The sequence below is a fragment of the Aquarana catesbeiana genome, linkage group LG04, assembly GCF_042186555.1.
Source record: "Aquarana catesbeiana isolate 2022-GZ linkage group LG04, ASM4218655v1, whole genome shotgun sequence".
Lineage (NCBI taxonomy): Eukaryota > Metazoa > Chordata > Amphibia > Anura > Ranidae > Aquarana > Aquarana catesbeiana.
Genome location: NC_133327.1, coordinates 398956853 through 398970831, shown reverse-complemented (window position 1 = coordinate 398970831; position 13979 = coordinate 398956853). Strand labels below are relative to the sequence as shown.

The 13979-nt window shown below is 40.5% G+C and overlaps 1 protein-coding gene and 1 pseudogene across 1 annotated transcript in view; one reads left to right on the top strand and one right to left on the bottom strand.

Moving 5' to 3' along the window:
- LOC141141527 (uncharacterized) overlaps positions 1 to 13979 on the bottom strand; it is a 97096-nt gene that overhangs the window by 12379 nt on the left and 70738 nt on the right. The window lies entirely within an intron of this gene.
- Positions 12682 to 12814, top strand: LOC141142006 (U2 spliceosomal RNA; annotated as a pseudogene).

Below are 13979 nucleotides of genomic sequence, written 5' to 3'. Positions count from 1 at the left end.
GCTATATGGAAAGATGTTTACAATAATGAATTTTTATCTACCAAATTACGATCAATTTAAAAATGGAATAAAAGCCTTGGGGGATGCAATGGATAAAAAAGCAGGAGTAGTAATATTAGGAGGGGATTTCAATTTTATAATGGATCCAATAATAGATACAACAGCAACTCATTCATATAGGAATAATAAACAATTAAAGGAATTTAAACAATTATTGGAAAAATAGCAAATGGTAGATATTTGTAGAGTAAAACATCAGCTGGAAAAAAATTATTCGTATTATTCAAACATACATAATACATATTACAGAATAGACAATTTGTTTTATTGATCAAACAGGGTTAATGATGACCTCAAATACCCATATAGGAAACTTTCTTTGGTCAGACCATGCCCCAATATATATGGAATTAAAGTTAAACGAATATAAGAAACCATAAGGGACATGGAGGCTAAATGAAAACTTAATCAAAGATAAAAAATGTGAAGAGGAAATTCGACAAACAATAGAAGAATTCATACAGATTCATTAAAACAGATTAAACAGCAATGCCTATAAAATGGGAAACGTTAAAATTTGTGTTCAGGGGACTGTTCATCAAACATGATGCTAAAAAAAGAAAAAGAATATAAAATAACACAATTATTGGGAGAAACCTCAGAATTGGAAAAAATACACAAACAAAATTGTAAATCTATGGCTAAAATAATGTTAAACGATAAACATATCGAATTACAAAAGTTGTTTGATGAACAGTCCTTATGATTTAGGGACAAAAACAGAGCTAGGGCTTATCAATATGGGAACAAGACCGGAAAAGTGTTAGCGAGAACAATAAAGCAACAACAATCTACAACCTCCATAGTAAAAATCTTAAAAACTTCTGGAGAAATAACATATGCTCCTAGGGAAATCTCCAATACTTTTCATATGTATTACTCTAAACTATATAATATAAAGGCACAAGTAAATAAGGAAGAGGAAAGAAAAAATATAGAAGAAATACGTCAATATATTAAAGATACAGCATTACCTACCCTACCTAAAGAGACTACAGAAGAGTTAGAAAAAGAAATAACAACAGAAGAAAGTTAACAGCATAACAAATTATATTAGCACTGGTCCTGGGCAAAGGCCCAGGCCTGGACGGATACACTCCAGGGTTTTACAAAACATTTCAAGAAAGAATTACACCTATTCTAAAAAAATATATAACTCCATATCGACATCGCAAACTTTTACACCACAAGGGATGGAAGCTTATCTCTTTCTTATCCCCAAACCAGAAAAAGATCATACAATGTGTAGAAATTATTGGCCAATCTCTCTTACAAATATAGACATATGCCTATATTCTAAGATTATTGCTAATAGGTTGGCAAAAATATTATTTAAACATATAAATTTAGATTAAACCGGTTTTACAATGGGGAGAGAAACGAGGGACAATATAATAAAAACATGCACGTTAATAGAATATGCTCAGAAAACCGCCATCCCAACATGTCTTTTGTCGGCAGATGCCGAAAAAGCATTTGATAGGGTGGGATGGCGGTTTTTGGAGGAAACTTTTAATTCAATTGGGGAAGGGACCAAATATGCTTAGTAAAATTATGGCATTATATGCCAATCCCAGGGTAAAAATGCGAACAAACGGAATGCTTTCTGAATATATAGAAATAGCAAATGGTACTCGACAAGGATGCCCCTTGTCCCCATTGTTATATGTATTAGTAATGGAACCTCTTACTACAGCAATAAGGAAGAATGGGGATATCCAGGGGATAAGGGTTAAAGGTCAGGATTATAAAATGGCAGTGTATACGGATGACTTGTTAATATATGTCACTAATCCAATCGTTACAATATCAAATCTTATACAGGAATTTAAAAAATTTGGGAAAGCAAGTAATTTTAAAGTTAATTATGAAAAATCTGAAATGTTAAATGTATCCCTAGCAGATAAGGTACAAGAACTCCTTCAAAAGGACTTTCCCTTTAAATGGCAAAAAAAGCAATAAAATATTTAGGGATAATTATTCCAAAATATTTGAACCAATTACAAGAATTAAATCATCATGTGATAATTGGTAAAACTATAAAAGCACTTCAAAAATATTATAAGATAATTCACTCTTGGATAGGAAGAATTAACATAGTAAAAATAGATATATTGCCTAAAATATTATACGTATTTCAAGCTATTCCTATAATCCTCCCAAAGAAGTTAATAACACAGATACGTAAAGCTATAGGTAGTTTTATATGGACCCAAAAAACCCCACGAATAAAAAGTGAAATTTTAATCAGAAATAAAAAAGATGAAGGTTTGGTATTACCTGATTTCGCAATATACTCACAGGCAGCATCATTAATAAGGATAATAGATTGGTTTCATAATGTGTAAAACAAACAATGGATAACTTTAGAGGAAGATATAATAGGATTACAACTAAAATCCCTCCCATGGATTAAACCTCAATTTCGACCAGGAAAAAAAGACCTAACTATCTTTACATCGGTAACATTAAAAATTTGGAATAAGGTATTGAAAAAGGGGGGACTATCTACAATGAATGGGCCAATGACTCCAATGTTCTCCAACCCGGAATTTCCACCAGCAGTAAAGGCAGTTGATTTTATTAAATGGAACAGGATGGAGAACACAAGATTAGTTCAGACCCTAAAAAAGGTAAACTTTAAAAATTGTATGAAATAAGGCCAGAACATAATAATAAATGGATACAATATTATCAATTAAAAACATATATTGGATCTTTGACACAGCAGTCCAGGTTCGAACAGGTGTTAATAGAAGAACAAAAACCCGAGTCATAAACTAAAATCTATAAACTTTTATTTCCTGTGGGACACATTAATGAAATAGCTAATATTAAAAAAATGGGAAAATGAAATAGAGAGTCCGATATCATTATTAAAATTGGATAAAGCAATTTTTTTAACACATAAATTATCAATAGCAGTTAAGCATCAAGGGTGCAATTAAAAAATCATGATGAGATGGTATTTGAGTCCTGTAGATTTGAATAAAATAAATAAAGATAATACAGAGAAGTGTTGGAGATGTCTATGGGATAAAACAATGATACATATTTGGTATAAATGTCATGTGGTGAAGGAATTCTGGTATAAAATATTTGAAATATATAAAGTGGTATCCGGAAACGAGATGCAACCAAGGTTTCGATACTGTCAATAATACCTGGATCAATGAAATCCATAAAGACAGATATTCTTCACCATATGACAAATGCAGCTAGGACGATAATAGCTCGAAAATGGAGAAAAACAAATCGGTCCTAGAAATAATGGAATGGATATGTGCAATTAATGAAATACAACATATGGAAGAACAGATAATGAGAGAGGGGAAAGAAAAGGAGCAAAAGCCTATAATGTGGCAGCAATGGGAGAAGTTTCAGATGTCGATAATGAAACATTTGTAGATGGCAGTGGAATACCTTGTAGAGATTGGAGAGAAAAATTTCTTTCTTCTTCTTATTTTGTTGTTGTTTGTGAAATAGAGAAGAATAATAAAGAGGAACTAAAGAGAGTGTAGGGATGGAAAAGTAGGAGTGGATGAATAGGTGTGGGTGAGTGTCGAACGGATGTTGTAGAGAAAATATGTTAGTTGGTTAAGTATAGAATAGGATATTAGTAATTAAGATGTTTTAAGAAGAGGGTGTTATGCAATAATAGGATGTATAGGTTGAGGATGAAGGATGTTTATATGTATTTGTATAACTGTTTTTAAAGAAAAGCTTAATAAAGAGAGATTGAAAACAATTCCTTGGCCTCATTATTTCGACTTCTGGTATATCCATGGACCCCCAGAAGGTAACTGCAGTTCTTGAATGGCCAGTACCTTCAGACCGTAAGAGCGTCCAGAGGTTCGTGCGATTCGCCAATTTTTATAGAAGATTCATTAAAGGTTTCTCGTCAATAATTTTACCTATCACACAACACACCAAGCAAAACAGCCATTTTCTGTGGTCCCCCTCAGCACAAATGGCTTTCGACAAATTCAAGAAGAAATTCACCTCTGCCCTGGTCCTTCATCATCACGACCCAGCCCTGCTTTAAGGGTTGAAGGTTGATGCTTCATAGACTGCGGCTGGGGCAGTCCTTTCTCAGTGCCACAGCCATGTTGCATCCTGTTGCCTTCTTTTCCAGGAGGTTGTCCCCAGCCGAAAGGAACTATGATGTTGGGGACCGGGAACTCCTTGCTATTAAACTGGCCCTGGAAGAATGGCGATATCTATTGAAAGGAGCCTCGCACCCTATACTTATCATAGGAATTTGGAATACCTCTGTACAGCTTAACGTCTCAGACCTAAACAAGCCAGATGGGCTCTCTTCTTCACCCGATTTCAAATGCATATCACGTACCGTCCGGGATCCAAGAATTGTAAACCTGATGCTCTATCCCGCATGTATCCCACATCAGATAACTCGCCAACGACGGACATGATACTCCCTGCCTATAATTTCTTCCTACTTACGGATGACCTCTTGTCCAGGATTAAACTGGCCTCCTCTCTAGACCAACTGCCCTGTATATATGCCAGCCCCCTTGTACCTGTATATATGTCAGCCCCCCCCACACCTGTATATATATGCCAGCCCCCCTCACACCTGTATATATGCCAGCCCCCCTCACACCTGTATATATGTCAGCCCCCCCACGCCTGTATATATGCCACCCCCCTCACACCTATATATATGTCAGCCCCTGTAAGAGTCCAGGGCTTACTACACATGCACCAATGGCGCGTTGCCGCAAGAGGAAATCCGTGCCAACTGAGCATGCGTCAAAGACGCCTCAGTGCGCCAACCAGCACCTGCGCAGAAGACCTGATGGGAAAAGGCAGGAAAATGCACAGGAGGCGCACAGAAAGTGACCTCAGCCTGATGAAAAAAGGCAGGAAAATGCCCAGGAGGCGCACAGGAAGTGACCTCAACCTAATGGAAAAAGGTGGGAAAATGCCCAGGAGGTGCACAAGAAGTGACCTCAAACTACTGCCAAATTGCTGGATTATCTTCTTCCCCCCTTGTTCCTGTGCTAGTGTGTGATCTGTCTGAACTTGTTGTGACCTGGAAACCTATTTGACTACTCTTGATTTCTGCTTGCCATTGACCTCAGATTTGTACCTTGACCATTCTACTTCTTTGCCCCTTTTTGTACTTAGCTGCCAGATTGGAACCAACCCTGGCTTGGATCTCCTACTGATTAACCCTTTTATACTTTGTTGTCAAACTGGACTTGACCTCAGGTCAGATCTCGGACTAAGGGAGGCCTCCCCACTACTTCGGTCTCACCTCAGGTACAGTGGGGCAAAAAAGTATTTAGTCAGCCACCAATTGTGCAAGTCCTCCCACTTAAAAAGATGAGAGGGGCCTGTAATTGTCATCATAGGTATACCTCAACTATGAGAGACAAAATGTGGAAACAAATCCAGACAATCACATTGTCTGATTTGGAAAGAATTTATTTGCAAGTTATAGTGGAAAATAAGTATTTTGTCAATATCAAAAGTTCATCTCAATACTTTGTTATATATCCTTTGTTGGCAATGACAGAGGTCAAACGTTTTCTGTAAGTCTTCACAAGGTTGTCACACACTGTTGCTGCTATCTTGGCCCATTCCTCCATGCAGATCTCCTCTAGAGCAGTGATGTTTTGGGGCTGTCGCTGGGCAACACGGACTTTCAACTCCCTCCAACGGTTTTCTATGGGGTTGAGATCTGGAGACTGGCTAGGTCATTCCAGGACCTTGAAATGCTTCTTTACGAAGCCACTCCTTTGTTGCCCGCGTGGTGTGTTTGGGATCATTGTCATGCTGAAAGACCCAGCCACGTTTCATCTTCAATGCCCTTGCTGATAGGAGGAGGTTTGCACTCAAAATCTCACGATACATGGCCCCATTCATTCTTTCATGTACACGGATCAGTCGCCCTGTTCCCTTTGCAGAGAAACAGCCCCAAAGCATGATGTTGCCACCCCCATGCTTCACAGTAGGTATGGTGTTCTTTGGTTGCAACTCAGCATTCTCTCTCCTCCAAACATGACGAGTTGTGTTTCTACCAAACAGTTCTACTTTGGTTTCATCTGACCATATGACATTCTCCCAACCCTCTTCTGGATCAACCAAATGCTCTCTAGCAAACCTCAGACTGGCCCGGACATATACTGGCTTAAAAGAGAGAGGGGAAAACCTGCGCTACAAAGCAAGGAAAAAATAACTGCAGCTGCAACAAATTACACCTCACTGATATTTGTGGTAACAAATTATATATAAAAAATGGGCGCTTGCATTAAATGATATATATCGTTATATCAGTATTCATATATATAGGATCATAAAGGAAAATGACTCCAAGTGAAAAATATCGCTATACCACACGATATGGACAATGTGAAAAATCTGTGCTAAAAAATTAATATAAAATAAGTTAAATGCAATAAAAAGTACAAAGAATAAAAAACATTCAATTCATAGCAATAAGCATGAAGAAAAGTACAAAGAGTAGTGTTCAGGTTCAACTCAAGGTGAAAAATTGAAGATTTGAAATTGCATGAAGAAAATCAATATCGCACAGGAAAAAAAACACATATCCACAGTTCATTAAGTGCATCCCATGTGAGTGGGGGGAGAAATAGAAGGAGGTGAAGAGACTTCCAGCCACCAGTGGATCCAAGGGGTAATAAAGATGTACCCTTACCGGACAAGTTGGACCTCCTATATAGCAAGGTCATATGGGCATGCAGATATGGCCCTCTGCAGGGACAGATGGATGACGGATCAGCCGGCATGCACCGCATACAGCAGGGAATAATTCCGGTACTTCAGCGTTGTTTTCACATGTTGTCTCTTATGGTTGAGGTATACCGATGATGACAATTACAGGCCTTTCTCATCTTTTTAAGTGGGAGAACTTGCACAATTGGTGGCTGACTTAATACTTTTTTGCCCCACTGTACGTGGCCCTCGTGACAACCCCCCTCCCCAACTCCTGTATATATGCCAGCCCCCTCACACCTGTATATATGTCAGCCCCACATATACACAAATCTCTAAGCAAACAAGCCTCTGGCCCCTCCCTGTACACAAACAGCCCCCCTCACTTTCCTTCACAGCCCCTACTTGTAAAGGAAATCTTCCTACCTAGTCCCAGCTCGTTTTCACAAAGCTGACAAATTGCTGACACAGAGGAGCACAGTACAGGCAGCTCCCACGAGGGGTGCACATGCACATAGTAGCCAGAGATGGCAGAAAAGAGCTCAATGTCTGAGCTCAATGACACAGGGAGCAACAGAAGCTGCGAGATCGTTTCTATAGTGCACAACACGGCTCCCCTTCACCCAACCTGCCTTCTTCTGGCCCGTGCAGGCCCCTCGGGCCCCAGAGCCTCTTATCGGCTGTACCCCCCTGATGGAGGCCCTGCCTATCCATAATGTAATTTTCTGGTTTGTTTACTATGTGTCCAAACTTAATTTAACCACTAAGCCACCGCCCACCGTCATATGACGGCTGGACGAGGCTTCTGTTATTCTGGGAGGACGTCATATGACGTCCTCGCCTTCCCGAGCCACTAGGGGGCGCGTGCGTGCCGCCGGCGGCGCGCGCGCGCGCCCGCCGTGTCACTCGGGACCCGGTGCGCGTGCCCGGCGGCCGCGATGTCCACCGGGCACCCGCGATTGCCGGGTAACACAGCAGGAGCGTGGATCTGTGCATGTAAACACAGATCCACGTCCTGTCAGAGAGGAGAGGAGACCGATGGCGTGTCCCTTGTACATAGGGACAGCGATCGGTCACCTCCCCCAGTCAGTCCCCTCCCCCCACAGTTAGAATCACCTCCTTAGGTAATACATTAACCCCTCGAGCGCCCCCTAGTGTTAACCCCTTCCCTGCCAGTCACATTTACACAGTAATCAATGCAATTTTATAGCATTGATCGCTGTATAAATGTGAATGGTCCCAAAAATGTGTCAAAAGTGTCCGATGTGTCCGCCGCAATATCGTAGTCACAATAAAAATTGCAGATCGCCGCCATTACTAGTAAAAAATAAATAAATAATAAAAATGCTATAAATCTATCCCGTATTTTGTAGACGCTATAACTTTTGCGCAAACCAATCAATATACGCTTATCGCAATTTTTTTTTACCAAAAATATGTAGAAGAATACGTATCGGCCTAAACTGAGGAAAAAATTTGTTAAAAAAAAAAAAAAAATTGGATATTTATTATAGCAAAAAGTAAAAAATATTGTGTTTTTTCAAAATTGTCCCTCTTCTTTTGTTTATAGCGCAAGAAATAAAAACCGCAGAGGTGATCAAATACCACCAAAAGAAAGCTCTATTTGTGGGGAAAAAATGATAAAAATTTAATTAAGGTGCAGTGTAACACGACCGCGCAATTGTCATTCAAAGTGCGACAGCGCTGAAAACTGAAAAATGGCTTGGGCAGGAAGGGGGTGTACGTGCCCTGTATTGAGGTGGTTAAAGGGAATGAAAAAAAGGAGAACATTTTTTTTCCACTGCAGATTTATGCAAGAAATTTGAAAAGAAATCTTGCAGTTTGCCTGTGGGTTTTAGCCAAACCAAAGAAATGAACAGCAAAACACACTACACACTATACATGATGCATGCTGCTGGACATAAAATGTAAGATGTAACCAGTGTTAATTTTGGCAGCAAATTTCCATTTAGTTTTAGTCTTATGCCCTGTACACACGATTGGACATTGATCGTACATTCTGACAACAAAATCCATTGGATTTTTTCCGACGGATGTTGGCTGAAACTTGTCTTGCATACACACGGTCGCACAAAGTTGTCGAAAAATCCAATCATTTCAAACGTGGTGACATAAAACACGTACGTCGGGACCATAAACGGGGCAATAGCCATTAGCTTTTGTCTCTTAATTTATTCTGAGCACGCATGGCACTTTGTGCGTCGGAATTCTGCACACACGGTTGGAAATTACACAAACGGATTTTGTTGTCGGAAAATTTTATAGCCAGCTTTCAAACTTTGTGTGTCGGAAATTCCGATGGAAAAAGTCCGATGGAGCCCACACACGGTTGGAATTTCCGACAACAAGCTCCGATCACACATATTCCGTCGGAAAGCCTGACCGTGTGTACAGGGCATTAGTCTTAGGACTAAAAAAAGGCATTTTAGTTTTAGTCCCATTTTAGTCTTTTGCAAGTGTTTTAGTTTTAGTCATATTTATTCAACTAAATCTCCAGGACATTTTAGTCGACTAAAATGCCCTACATTTTAGTCGACTAAAGTCATTTTAGCCGACTAAAATGATTTTAGTCAAGTAAAACTCATTTTAGTCATCTAAAATCCAATGGGTGTAGTTAAATTGTAATTCATTATTTAAGCATTTCTCTACAATTTCCAAACTCATTATATACTGCTGGAGTGAAAAATCGAATATGTTATTATTTATGGTATTGAGGTATGAACATGCACTACAGACCAGTGTTAATTTTGACGCCAAATTTCAATTTAGTTTTATTCTTAGTCTTTTGACTAAAATAGCATTTTAGTTTTAGTCTTTTGACAAAAATGCCATTTAGTTTTAGTCGTATTTCAGTCATCTCAGTTGTTTTAGTCGTATTTTAGTCGACTAAAATGGTATTAAGTTAGTCGTCTAAAATGTTTTAGTTGGTTTTAGTCGACTAAATTAACACTGGATGTAACCTTCTCCAGCATACTGAAAATGCATGTTAAAATGCTTGCAAAAAAAATGTATTAAAACAACACAGCAATGCAAAATTATCCTTAGAGAGAACCTAGCATCGAGTCAATTTTTTTCACTGGGAGATTTCTCTGCTTTTCTCTCCATAATGGTGGAGCCAGCTTTGTTCAGGCATCGTCCATAGTCGGTATTTACTTGCTGAGATACTGGCCCAGAGATTACACAGTCAAGTGAATGCTGGTGCCTCCCACCTTGTGACTTGCTACAAAGTTACAATGTTACAGTCTAATTCAGGGGTGTCCAAACTACGGCCCTCCAGCTGTTGCGGAACTACACTTCTAATTAGTGGGAGAAGGATACAGAGAATATGCTTTCACCTCTCTGCCAGAGAATGATCTCAGGCTAGATAAAGCCACTTCTCTGGAGCTAACAAACCGCTTAAAATAACAAAAAAAAACACTGTTCTTTGCTGCTTTAGTACAGTACATAGCCTATACTGATCAATCTACATCCAATGCCTTCTACCTCCATCTGTCACATTTAAAAGTTTACAATGTCTTGTTGTAACAGAATATATCAATTTTTACCTGAAATATGTCCAACTTGGCCTGCCTTGTTTTAAAATTAAAATCACTGTTATTAAGCTTACCTTTTGGACCTATTCATGACCTATTCAGTTTTTTCTAAGCCTGAAAAAGAAACTACAGCACACGGTACAGCAGCCTATTGAATGCTCATGGCACTGCTTGCAGTAAAGATTTATTCTGGCCAGTGGCCCATTATAAATGGGCACCATGCCAATCATTCACTGTGAGGAAAAATCCCTCATTCAGAGAAAAGTACAGTTTAACAGTCACCACATCCCTGGTTTATAGACAAAAAGGAGACCCCTAAGATAGGGGACTTTAAAAAGTGACTGTAAACATGTGAGTATAAAAAATATACATCTTTATTGAATATTAACAACAATGACAAGGAATAAAAATAGGGTCATGTCAATGTACAAATCCATAGATAATAGGTAGATGTAGATACATGTGGAACAACTCTTTACTTGACCCAACATTTCTGGCTGAATGCCCTTCTTCAGGGGTTTTTTATTCAAGCATATAGAGTCATATATATCACAGAAAGCCACCTTGATATTTCACATGACCATAGGAAAAGATAGCTGCACAGCTAGACTGTTAGGAAGAAGATTTCTTCAAGACCCCACTCCCTGGTAACACCAGCGAGGATCCCAGACAATACCGCTCGGTCAGAGAGCACTCTAGAATCTATAAACATCTCGTCATCTCGTCATTTATAGACTCTACATTGACGTGACCCTATTTTTATTCTTTGTCATTGTTGTTGTTAATATTCAATAAAGATGTATATTTTTTATACTGACATGTTTACAGTCACTTTTTAAAGTCCCATATCTTAGGGGGTCTCCTTTTTGTCTAATCATTCACTGTGTGCCACAAGCCCCACTGACTTGTAGAGATCCTTACCCCTGCCTATGTAAGTGTACATACAAATACAATGAATGAATAGTGAAGTACACTAAAATGATTAGGGATTTCATCTTTATACAGTGATAAGTAATAATTTTTACATGGCACAAATTGTTTCCCGGTATACTTTAGAAGTAATGCAGCATGTACATGACTTAGATGGGATTTGGGTACATTGTGCCATCTGGTGGCCACAGGCTTTATTGCATAACATTACAGTATTACCAGGCTGGTTGCTAAAAGGGTCAGAAAAGTTAGCTCTGTACTTTGTAGCTCTGTAATCTTGCACTGATGGAAACTAACAGGCTAGACACAACTGTGTGCAAGTTAGAGGCTTGGTTTTATATTTTAGGCTGTGTATATGCTATAAACTAGTATTTCTGGGTGCGCATTTGGCTCTTGCAGCATTCAAGAATGATTTGCACTGGCTCTGTCCATTATTTTTTAGGGATAAATCTATGTCTTTGTGATAGTAATGGGATGTAAGGCTGGCCATAGATGGAGCAAAGACTAGCATTAACACAGTAGTCTTTTTTTCTAAGTTGATCCTGACGATATATTCCAACTCCCTTTACCAGACTAAGGCCAGCCATAGAGAGATTTTCTTTCCTGCCACCACGGGTTGCAGGAAAGAATATTGCTTGATTCCCCCATTACCCCACTATCCACTATTACCACAGTCAGTGTTGATGGGGGAATCTCTCTGTAACGGGAGTCGCTTTGGGCGGGGGGGCTCGTGGAACCCAGAATCCCTTGGAGAGGTTGGGAAACCCTTGTTTCAGCTCCCCAGGCCCCTCTTATGTATAAGTAACCCTGTGTCTATTAGGGGCACAGGGTGACCGAGAAAATGATGGACAGCTACTAATGGACATTGAGAATGCGGTTTGGATTACTTCAGATGGGACATTGTATAAGCTTTGCCTCACAGACTGTTGTAGACCATTGCCATGCCGTCTGCAAGTCCTGATTAATCAAAGTATTGCTTAGATGTGTATTCCATGGTCAAATGTTACACCTATTGTCTCTGCTATGCTACTCTTGGGGGATGTGTTTATACTTGTAACATTGTGTATTGGTTTTGGGAGTTTGGTGACAGCAAGTCTCACCTGAAGCAGGAATGTCTGAATAATCATAACATTTGGCCCTGGCTGGGCATTAATTAACATGTTAATTATATCATTGTCAGCTAGTAGTTGCTAGAGAAGGGGGGAGTAGCCATGAGTCAGCCCTACCTCGTTATCTGACCCATTGTGTGATGTTTTGGGTAAATATTTGGGTTATTGTGTATGTGGGGGACTGACATACTTTGCAAGTGTATAAAAAGCCTGTATCCTTGTCCAATAAAACATTCCATGTTCCTACAAGCTAGTGTCAGCTAGTGTTGTACAGGCGGCTATAGTATCATAGCCAATGAGGTTCAACTGAGGCGTGATTATTGCTAATTGCTTCTCGACCTTTTGGCAAGGATCAAGTGTAGTATCTGTTCTTATCAGTTTCCAGGAGGTGGCGCTTGCTTCCGTCCCTGATCTATGGCGAAATACAGATGGGATTGCGGTTGCTATGCAAAACCTGCTGGAGTGAAGGTGACCTGGAGCGGTTTGTAGCCGAAAGGGAAGCCTTCTGATGGGGATGGAGAACCACGGGGTCTGAACCAGAGGGTCGGGACCCTGGCCTTCTGGCCTGGATTGGGGCGGATCTAGCTCCAGACAGTTATTTGGGAGAGAATGCTTACTCCTGCCTTGCAAGGGGGGGAGGGAGTGGCAAGTACTTCCCGAATGTAATTAGGAGGAGTGATGGGAGCGACGGCAGAGCCTGATGGTAAAGGGCTCTTTCCGGCTTCCTGATCTCCATATCCTTCCTGTCTGTGGTGGGGTCTGCTGTGGTCTTGGCTGGAGAGTCAGGGCTTTTTCGAAAAGCCAGTGGTGAATGTGCCCCTGAAGTGGCAGTTCAGGGGTGCCGTATGGTCACGGTGTGAAAGCACTTGATTTTATGGCACCATGGTCACTTTCACCACAACACACGTTTTTCACACCTGCCTCTTGGGCCGGGCCTTTTGGCCAGGACCAGGGGAAATTTTTATGCCTGGCCGGAGGGCCGGCCATTGTATAGCACAATGGCCACTTTCACTCTCCCATCTCACTATCTTCCCCACTCTTTCTTTTACCCCTGTTTGTCACCTTTTTGTCTTTTTTTGGTTGTCTTTGTATACACGTTTTGTCACTGTGTGGCGAGTAGGGTGTGGGTCCTCGGGTCTACTCTGAAAGTCTTGGGAGGGGGTGGACATAGGCCTTTTGGCTTGGTTCACTCTCTCCTTTGAGGGGTCTCCCTTCGGGGGAGCCCCACTGTACTTGGGTCGGTCTGCTTCGGCAGACCTTCCAGTTGTGGGGGTCCGCCTGGTTTCGGCCAGATGGACCCTTTGTCTGAGTACCTCAGTCCCTGTCTGGAGCCTAACGCCCCGGGGGATCAGGGTAAGGTCCTTCCCTAGTGGAGGACTCTGTACACCCGTTGCACGTTTTTGTGTTTCACTCTTTATGTGTGGGCACTTTTTTTTGGCACCGGGTGGAAGTTTTTGAGGTGTGTTTTGCACGCCACTGGCTTTTCGATAGAGTGTAAAAAAAAAAAAAAAAAAAAACAGGCGGCTATAATATCTGATCTTTGATGTTCAGACTGGAGGAGGCTGTATACTGACGGAAGCACTCAAGCGGAGTGCGAGGGGGTTCCATGACACCCTCCCGTAAA